Source organism: Belonocnema kinseyi, chromosome 9 (genome assembly GCF_010883055.1).
Source record: "Belonocnema kinseyi isolate 2016_QV_RU_SX_M_011 chromosome 9, B_treatae_v1, whole genome shotgun sequence".
Taxonomy (NCBI): domain Eukaryota; kingdom Metazoa; phylum Arthropoda; class Insecta; order Hymenoptera; family Cynipidae; genus Belonocnema; species Belonocnema kinseyi.
The window spans coordinates 114858090-114869294 of NC_046665.1; the positions used below are offsets into that span (position 1 = coordinate 114858090).

General features: G+C 28.4%; 1 pseudogene; it reads right to left on the reverse strand.

Annotated features, from left to right (window-relative positions):
• Positions 1-11205, reverse strand: part of LOC117180700 — a 20606-nt pseudogene that overhangs the window by 4533 nt on the left and 4868 nt on the right.

The following is an 11205-nucleotide window of genomic DNA, read 5'->3' on the forward strand; positions in this document are numbered from 1 at the left end:
GAAGTCTGGTACAGAGGGTTTCATTTTTGCATGCCAAGACGGTGTCATTTCCACCTTAACATACCGTCGCCACATTTTGAGTCAAGACATTCCCGATGATAGTTGCAGGGCGTGCCATGCACACCCCGAGCATTTAGCTCACATACTATCTAGTTGTCCAACTCATGCGGGAACGACCTACATCTAAAGGTACAATGCGGCACTAAAAGTGCTTTATTACCATCTCTGTCACTCCTACGGCATTTACCTTAATATCGCTCCTCTAAATGCTCCTAGGGAAATCGAGTCAATTGTCGAGAATGGGAAGTGCCGCATATACTGGAACTTTATATTCTCGACAATTGTTTCTGCTGCACACTGGAGGCCTGACATGGTTCTTCTTGGCTTCGAGAAGCGAACCATGTTCTTTATCCAATTTTCGGCACGAGCTAACACAAACTTCATAGACCAGAAGAATGAAAAGAAAGAGAGGTATCGAGACCTCACAAGGGAGTTGCAACGATTGTACCCCGCATTTTCTGTTAAACTGATCGTCCTTATCATCGGCGCTCTTGGAGGTGCCAAGCTTTCACTTGCTAATGGCCTAAAAAGCATCCCTGCGTGTCAACAATATGCTAGAACACTTGCGGGAAAAATGCAGAAGGCGGATGTCCTTGGGTCGCTCCGTGTTCTCAGAGTGCATGAGGCTAAATTTAAATAATTCTTTAAATAATTGACAAATATTCCCGGAAAATAAAAGAATATTATAAATTGTGACTGAAGAGTAATTTTTAGTCGATTCCATGAAAACCCGAAAGCCTATCCATTCAAATACTGTTAAAAGAATAGGTAACGTGTAATATGTCGTAATTAAATATCACCTTTACATATCTATTGCGACGAAAATTTTAGGCCAGAAAATATCTCAGTCTTAAAAGCTTTAAACAAGCACTTTTTGATGATTAATTTTCTCAACACAAATAACCAATTTTTCATATCTTATCTTTTACCAAAAAACTTTCAGAATTAAAAAAATCTATGAATATGTTTTTGCATCTTTTTTTATAACTTGACGATATTTCAGACATTATATTCATTTACTTCATTTTTAATTTTGAGGCATTTCTAGTGTCAAGAAACAGTTACAAATTGTTTGATAAACAAAAAATATAAAATTTAATATTTGCATATATTTTTGTGAAAGTATTTTCCTCGTTCGATCAATGCTATAAGAGATAGAAATTGTTAAAGTATATCCCAATCTTCAAAACTCTAATTTTCAATTAACAATATTTGCTAACATTATTTCAAAGTTTGCAAATCCCCTTAGCATTAGTATTTAATACCCCAATCACCACACAATAACAAAAATAGAAGAACCTACCATTTTAAATTGTTTTCCACATAAAAAATTATATTTTAACATTTAAATTGATTAGGCAAATTCTTCTAACATCAAAAAATAAACTTATCGTCATTTTCACCGTTTAACATGGAAAAATTGTGAATTGTGAACCTTTAAAATTGAGTAAGTCTGATAAATCGTTCAAAATAAACTGTTATTTTAAATGAGATAAATGAAAAAAGAAAACATTTCTGCTGCAGCACGATGGAGATGAAACAAATCCGAACTTCATTTCAAACTGAAAATATTTTTAGTTGTCAAAAATTCTGATGTAGAACGTTTTTTGAATTCATGCTATTTAAAATTTGAACTATTTTAAGTAAATTCAAATCGTTTAAATATGAAAAAATGTAATAAATAATAATACTTTTAAAAATGCAAACATTTCAATTTTAATTTAAAAACAAACTGATGTGAGAAACAAATTGGAAATTTTGCGTCCAGTATGAAAATTCAAAACTCTGTAATTGTAACGACTCAGAATTTAAAACATTTTGCAATTACTGAAGTTTCAATTTCAGATTAGTTTAATTTGAGGCAACACAATTTCTAAATGTTTGATTTCAATGAATTTCGGTTTGACACTTATTTAGAATCATTCTTATTTCTTTGAATCCTTCAATTCAATATTTTTCAATTTTTCATGATTCACTTTTTTTAAATTTTGAACTAAAAATTGGAAGATTTGAAGATATTACAATGCGAGGTTGCTATATATAATTCTAGTGTTTGAAATTCCCTAATTTTCAGCCTTTCAATTCGAAATTTTTGTTTATGTTCGATTTAAAATGTTAAATATTTTGGAATATGTTCAAATAAAAAATAATTCAATTTTAAATGCCTACTTTCAAAGTCTTCTAATTTTGATGGCTCAAATTTGTGAAATGATTTTCTTAAATATTCATTACGTTTCGAATTTTTCTGAAGACATTTAATTAAAAAATGTTTAATTACAAACCTTAAAACTGAAAATTTTGCATCTATTATTAAATGATTCAAATTGATATACTACTATCATGCAAAATTTTTAAAACCAGACGATTTCAAACGTTTGTAACTGAAATCAAGTAATGTAGAATATATAAATCCAAAATTATTCAGTTTAAAACTGACTAATAAGGTTTTCAATATGAAACTTTGTAATTTAAAAAAAAAAATCAATAGTTGAATTTTCCTAAAATTTTTAATACTTGAATTTGAAACTACAAAATTGTGAAATTTAAAGTTAGGAATCTTCAAAAATTAAGAAATTAAAGTAAAATGTTACATTATCAACCCGAAGGTCTCAAAAATGAAGCTATTTTAGAACTGCGCATTCAAACTATAATTTTTATTTGAAATTATGGAAATTTTACAAATGAATATTATCGCAAATATTTATTGTTTAAAAAGACATACCCTTTCCTGCTAAGAACAGACTGCAGAATTCTTCGAATGTACCAGAAAATACTCCAAAAAGTTCATAATGATGAAAATAAGAGACACAGGTGTCTTTGACATTTCTGCTGACGTAGATTATTTTTGGCTTCTTTTGCCCAGTTCTAATTTCTTTCGGCAATAAATGAAAGGGTAAATGGGTTTTGATGAATCTTGGACTTGGTAATTTATTCACAAAACTGACACTATCCAAATTGAACTCGGGAATCTTAACCATATCAGGTGTTCGTTGAATTAGATCTCCGTAGTCGACAAAAATCGACGATCTGCAATAATACAAATTAATGAAGATTTGTTTACTACTGATATTTTTCAATATGAGGGTGAAAATCAAAAAGTTGACAATATCATGTTCCTGGAATATTATACGCTCATTTAATTTTGTAGTGTTAAACATTAAATTTAATGCCCTACTGGTCTATTATTTTTTTTTAAACGAAAAAATCTACCTCAGAGCGGATTTGGACCTGGAGCGCTACCATACATAAGTGGAGCGTTTAGTAATTATGCCACCAATTCTATGGCAGATTATTTCTTGTTTTTCGTATATCATCTGATGACGTCGGTGATCTGTATTTTAAAATTTTTCAAACCTTTTTTAAATAAATACTTCAGTCAGAAGTATTTTCACCGAATCAGAATATGAACTTAAACATTGACGTTATTTCATTGAGCAGGTTAATAATTAATTTTTAATATTAAATATCAAGTTGTGTGGAATAATGGTTTAATATTTTTTGAGAACAAAAAAATGTGCTTCAGGGCGGATTTGAACCAAGACGCCACTATAAATGAGTTGAGTGTTGAACGCCGATGACAGATCTTTTTGTTGAATACATGTCTTTTTTCAGAACTAAAACAAAGCATTTTTCTCGTTTGCAATTATATATTCAGAATTATAATCTCTTTTTAAATGCCCCTGACTTTTTATGATATCTGGTCACAAAGCAGTTTTTCATAAGTTTTATGGCTTAAAAGTTTATTTGCCACATGCAAATTGAGTAATGGTTAAAGATCATTGAATATAATTTAAGACGTGAAATTTTAATTATATATTTAAAGTGTCTTTATTTGAAGAAACTAACCGATTGAGCCAACCTAAAATATTTTAAAATAAATTTAATATTAATTTTACTATTTAAATATTAATAAAAAGCAGACAAACGATTATTTAAGGTGATCGAATTTGTTTTGCATACCCTTGTTTTCCGGTAACACAAAAGCTCAAAAGTCCTTTGAAGCAAATTAAGTTATTTAAAAACAGAAAATAATTTATATTCCCTTCATTTTTTAATTTAAAAAATACCCTGAAATATTTTAAATCCTTCGAAATGTTTTGAAATCCTCTGTAATTTTGTATAGCTTCTGGAAATTCCTTAGAATCTTTGAAAACCCCTTCAATGTTTTCTGATTCTTTCAATTTATTAAAATCTATTGAAAATTCCTTACAAACTTCGCAAATACCTGAAAATACTTTAAATGTTTGGAAATTCTTTCAATTTATTTAAATCTATTAAAAATTCCATATAATTCCTTAAAATACCCTAAAATATTTTTAAATCTTTGAAGTCCTTCCAATTTATTAAAATCTTTTGACAAAACTTTTGAATATTTTAGAACAGAATAAAATATTTCAAATCATTGGTAATAGCTGAAAATAAATTAAATCTACTTTAAATTGTAAGGAACCTTTCAAAATACCCATAAGTATACCCAATACTTTAAAATCTTTTGAAATCACTTGACATTTCTTGAAGCTTTTAAAAATTTCTTAAAAACTTTAAAGATACTATAAAATTGGGGGTATTTAAATATTATTATGGCCTTAGGAATATAACTTTAAGTTTTCTGATGGTGACTTGTTTGATTGTTTTAAATTTATAATTTTCTTTAGTGTTTTGCGTGTAGGCACTTGGAATTTGTTCAGGTTAAAGAATATTTTCAATTTTTTGATTTTCACCCATAAATGTTCTTTAACAATAAAAGGGTTTTGAGGTATTGAAAAAATCATACTCTAAATATGGAAATCGCTCATGAAGAAGCATCTTGCCTCTTTCAAAATCTAGATGATTCGCAAGGCACCAAACCATTTCTTGAAGCCATGTGGTACCTGTTGTGTATTTTAAAAATATTTTTTAAATACATGAAAATAAACTTAATTTTTACTTTTAAAAACTTTTAAACGCATGTAATGAAAAAAAAGTTTTTCTATAATTTTAGGCATCAAAACAATATTACTAAGAATGCAATTAAAAATGTTTAAAAATTATAATACAAAAATGTTAAAACTCAACAAAAAATGATTATAAAAATGTTTTTTACTATAAGGTTTTTTCTTTTCGTCGCTTCTTATTAATTTTTGAATCGTGGATTAATTTTAATAATTGACGGCTTCTTTTTTTGGGACATATTCTCTTTAAATGTACTGTTTTCAATTTCGTAGTTGCATTTTTCCATGCTGAAATCCTTCGAACTTCTCTTGAAAGAAAACATTTTTTAAAACAAATAATTGTATTTTTAGATTATTTAAATATTAATAAATTGGAAACAGCAAAGTTATGGAGCATTTTTTCTTCGAAAAAATAAACCATAATTCATTCAAATTGAAATATTTAAAAACAAAATTGGTAAAAATGTACGGTAAGAAAATATAAAATAACAAAAGATGTTGTCAAAATAATTATTTTGTGCACATTTTATTTTTTTTTCATAAAAAAGGACAACTATTTTCCCGTTGACTTGATTTTTGTATTTTAACTAATAATTAATTCCAAATTGTGATAATTGAATTATTTTCAATTTCAAAGTTAGAAATAAAGAGTTTAATTTAAAGTAATTTCGTGTTCTTAATACAATTCAAATTGTGAATGTTTGAAATTCTTCAGGACGAATTGAATATAATTTCGAGATCTTTTTAATAGGCAGATTTATCGATTTGAAAATTTTAGCTTGGAATTATTTCAAATTTAAATCATCCTTATTCACATTAATATATTACATATTCGCGAAGAAATCTAATATTTATGGACAGGAACTTTAATCTTGTAACATTTTTAACGTCACGTTTTACATAAACATAACAAAACAATTTTAAATTAAAATTTAAACATAGGAATTGTAATTATTTATTTTAATCAAAAGATGAAGAATTTCATGCGATCAAAAATAGATTTTCTACAAAAACAAAACGAATTTTTAATTTAAAAGGACAAATATCCTATTCAAACAGACGAATTCTCGGCAAAAAAGATGAATTTTCGAGCAACAAATATATTAAAAATATAGTTGAGTTTTCAACAAAATAGTCGAATTTTGAACAAAATAGATTGAACTTCACCAAAACACAGTTGTATTTCCAACGGGAAAGTTAAATTTTCATTTAAAAAAACAAATTCTTATCGCAACACAATAGTTGATATTTCAATAACAAAAAAACAATATAATCTTTATTAAAATAGTTCCATTTTTATGCGAAGTTTTGAATTTTCAACAAAATAATTATATTTTCAACAACAAGAAAAAAAAGAATTTTCAAAAAAGTAGAAAAATTATCAAACGAAGAAATGAATTTTGAACCAAAATGATAAATTTGCAATAGGAAAAATATATATCTAAGTAATTAGTACAACTTTTAACCAATAAAAACAAAATTTTAATAAAAAAAGTGCATTTTCTACAAAATAGTTGAATTTTCAACTCATAAAGATTAATTTTCTACCAAAAAGGCGAATTTTCAAGAAATAAATTTTTTTTTTAGTCAACAAAGAAAAAAATCATCTAAATAATTTAACCTTTAATCCAAGAGGCGAAATTGCAACCTCCAAATAAACAAAATAAACAGTTCTTGTTATTGCTACCTCATAATAAAATTTTTGACTCAAACAAATAATCGTCAGAGGGAAGCAATCGAAAAAGCGGAAAGACAAGCCAAATAGAATAATTAGAAAGAAGAATGTAACCAATATGTTATATTTCCTGATTAATAATATTCAAAGACCAGAATTTTTATCTAATTTCTTCATATGGAATACATATAAACGAAATAAAACAATTATTAATTTAAATTCATACATTAAATATGTGCTTATTTATTCTAATAAAAAATGTATAATTTTTCTACCATAGGAGATGAATGTCTTAAATCTTAAATTTTTTCTGGCCATTAACATTGAACGAATAGAATTGTTATCTTATTTTTTATCATTCCATTTTTTATAAAATGAATCAAGGAATTTGAAATAAAAAAATTTTTATTTTGACTTTTGTTTTTCTTCCCAATAAAATTCCCCTGACCTATGGCCTTCCTGGTAATAACGTTTAAATAAATTAAAAATCATTACTAAAATTATTTTTATTTAAATGCTACTAAATGAAAAAAGTATCGGGGTGAAAAAGATATTCAAATCTTTAAAATGTACAGGGTCAGTAATCAACTTTTGAAAACATTTTCATTATGAAATGAACACAAAATTTCAAATATTTAAGTTTTGAAAACAATTTTCCATATTTTTTATAAGAAAATTTGAATAATTAAATTTATCTGACCCGAAAGATTTTTCAATTGTTAGTTTTGTATAATTAAGAAAACTCTGATTAGTAATACTTGAAAACCTGGAAGTTTTTTTTTCATATTGTATATCAATTATCTTTTTTATATTATATTTTATTTATTTTTAATAAAGATTCAGTTACAAAAAACGATCAATTAAAGAATGTTTCTTTCACAACAGTATCGAGACTTCTCATGTAATTACAAAACAACCAATAAGAATTAGTTCTGGTTAAAAAAATACATAAAACTTACCAGTTTTTGGGTAACTGCAAACCCAAATGTCATCATCTCGTACTTTAAAATTTTCAATTCTATCAGCAAATTTTAGAAAACTCTCCGGAAGACAGACTCCATCAAAGGAAATATAACCAGGTCGCAATTCACTTGTTAATTTCTCCTGAAGACGTCGATCAGGATCATCTGCAGGAGTGATAAACTTTTATGACATTTTCAATAACCAGGATCCAAAGCTAAATTACAGTCAGTGATAGCCTCCTTGGAAGCAAAACTTTTTTCCTATTTTTTCAGAAACCAACTATACCTTAAATACTGATAACAACAATTTCATTCCTTGAAAATTCAACTATATTGGTAAGAAATGAACTTTTTAGTACAAATCCATATTTTGGTGTTGGAAATTCAACTAATAACTGGTTTGTAGAAAATTCGTCTTTTGGCTTTGAAGTTCAACAATTTGGATGCACATTTTTTTTTACATGAAAACTTTATTTGTTTAAAAGTCGTTGTCTTGGCTTTAGTTAAAAACTAATTATTTTAGTTGAAAATGCAACTGTTTCATTTTTGGTTGAATATTGATATTTTTAGTTGAAAATTAAACTGGTTTATTTGTACCTCATCTATATGGTATAAAATTCGATTTTTTTCTGGGTTTTGAAGATAATTTTTTAACAGATAATTTAAATATTCCGTTTTCTGTTGAAAATTGATCATTTTTAGTTAAAATTTCAAATATTTTGTTTAAAACTCATATATTCGATTACAAATTAGTCTTTTTAGTTTAAAAATATTCATCTATTTTGGTAAAAATTTAATTTTTCGTAATAAAAATGCAACTATTCGGTTAAAAATTAACCTTTTTTTTGACGATTCAACTATTTTGTGAAAAATTTGCTTTTTTGGTAGAAGCTAACTGTTTTTTATTAAAATAAAAATTTTTTTGTCGAAATATAAACTAATACATTTTGTATTGACAATTCATACGTTTTTGTTGAAAACTCAACTACTTGAATGAAAGTTGACCTAATCTTATGTAAATTCAATTGTTTGATTAAAGGTTCATTATCTAAGGTAAAAATGGACTGTTTGTTCGTAATTGTAAAAAATTCTAATTTTTTTATTTAAAATTCATCTGTACCGTAGAAAAATCGTCTTTTTGACTTAAAAATTTAATGATGCGGAAGAAAATGAAACTACTTGGTTCGAAATTCAAAATTTTAGTTGGAAACTTAACTATTGTGTTAAAAATTCCTTTTTTTGGTTTGTTAAAAATTGATCTTGTTTAGTTCAAAATATAGCGGTTTGTTTAAAAATCAATTTGCTTAGATTGAGAATTCAACTATTTAGTTCAAAATTCGTCGGTTTAGTTAAATTCAAGTTTTTTTTAATTGTTATGAAATATTATTGGTTTGTAAATTCAACTACTTAGTTCAAAATGTAACTAATTTGTTCAAAAATTCTTTCAGTTGAATATTCATAATTTAAGTTGAGAATTAATCTCTTTCTTTGAAAATTAATTATTTTGATGAAAATTCGTTTCTTTTTTCCTAGAAATTATTTCTTCAAACTAAAATTTCACTTTTTGCTGCAAATTGCTCTTTTTTCGTTGAAAACTTAACTATTTGATTGCAAATTTATTTATTGGATTTAAAATTTATTTTTTCAGTTCGAAAATTCATCTCGTTTGGTCCTAATTTAAGTTTTTTGTTAAAATGCAACTATATGGTAAAAATCAACCTTTTGTGGTTGAGGATTATACACTATATTATTAAAAATTCGTATTTTTTTGGTAGAATTCAAATATTTTGTATTCAAAGTAAAACGTATGTTTTTTAATGAACTATTTTCTCGTCTTTTTGGGTTGATAATTTAACCGTTTTGTAGAAGATTTGTCCTTTTGGCTTGAAAATTCTACAATTAGAATAACGTTTGTTCTCTCTAAGTTTGACACAAGGCGGGTTGTGGGGATGGTGCTTGTCCCAGCCTTGATCTATGATGCGGTGTTGATCGGTTGAAGATTCTGGAAGCTGCTTGGGCGCCGACCGGGCGCTATCGGGTCAGACTGGTTTGCGGGCCGGTGGAAACCGAAGCCCGATCGTCGTGATGCGGTGTTGGCTGGTAACTGCTTTAAATGCAGGAAGCTGACAGGGCACTGACCGGGCGCTGTCGGGGTAAGGTAGTTTGGTCGGTGGAAACCGGGGCCAGACCTAAGCGGTGCTGCAGTGGCAACTCCCGTTGCTCTCGGTATCGCCGGAGAGGTGGCCTGGTTCGAGAGGCCTTCGTTCGCTGCTGGTGGCCGTCCCTTAGCTGGATCGGGGTGGAGGCTGGGCTCTGACAGATAACACCCGATTACTGGTCTGGAGGAAGGCGTCGAGCTGGGCCATGGACTTCGGAGTGGGCCGACGGCTGCTGGGCGGCTGTACGTGGATGCGGGTGGCACCCTGGCTCTGGATAATCAGGCGCCAAGCCTGAAGGCCGTCCATCGATGAACGCCAGGGGCATCAGCCGGGCGCTGACGTGCTTTCTTCAGGGCCGGCGGAAACCGAGGCCCGCTGCTTCCCGTCAAGATTTGTAGCGTCTCGGCGCAGTGATTCCCAGATCTGAAACGAGATGCGGTCCAATACTATGACAGGGCTATGTCCGTGTGAATATAGTAGGAGACGCTGTAAATGACTGAGTTGCGCGGGCAACCCATTTCTCCTCTTCTGAATTTGAAAACTCGAAGATGCACGATGGCCGGTCGGAGCACTTCGTCGATTCTATTTATATATCTATCTGCTAACAGCTAACTACTTTGAACTAAATTGAGGAGATTGGGATTTTAATATTTCCAGATTTCGATGCTGACGATTCTCATAATTTGAATAGATCGCGCGCCTCTTGATATGCGTATATTTTGAGGTTATGTTATTTCATGTATTAAATATAAATTATATAAATATTAATGCTATTATATATATATACGTATATTAATAATGATAATCTTATAATTATGTTATATTATAATAGTCTATTTTTTTCATTTGAAGGTTCATCTCTTTCGTTGAAAATACATTTTTGAAACTGACTTTTGGGTGGAAATACTCTTTTTGTTTTTAAAATTAAATAATTTCGTTGAAAGTTCATGTATTTTGTTGGAAATTGACCTTATTTAGTAGAAATTTAATCCTTTTGGTTGAAAATTTTATCATTTTTGGTCAAAAATGCAATTGTTCGTTTAAAATGTCAACTGTACATCTTCTTGGGTTTGAAACTCGATTATTTCACTAAGAGTTGAACTACTTTGTAAAAAAAATACATTTTTTAACAAGGTTTTTTAATTATGATTGAAAATTTAACTATTTGGTTGAAAGTTTAACTCTTTCATTGAAAACTCATATTTTTCGCTTAACAATTTCAACTTTTTGTAGATAATTCGTCTTTTTTACTTTAAAATTAAATAATTTCTTTAAAAATTCATGTATTTTGTTTAAGATTTGTCTTTTTCTGTAGGTTATCAATTTTCTTCGTCGAAAATTCATCTGATTGGTCGAAAATTTAACAACTTTGTTTAAAATTAATTTTTTCTTTAAAAAATTATTTATCTTTATCTGAA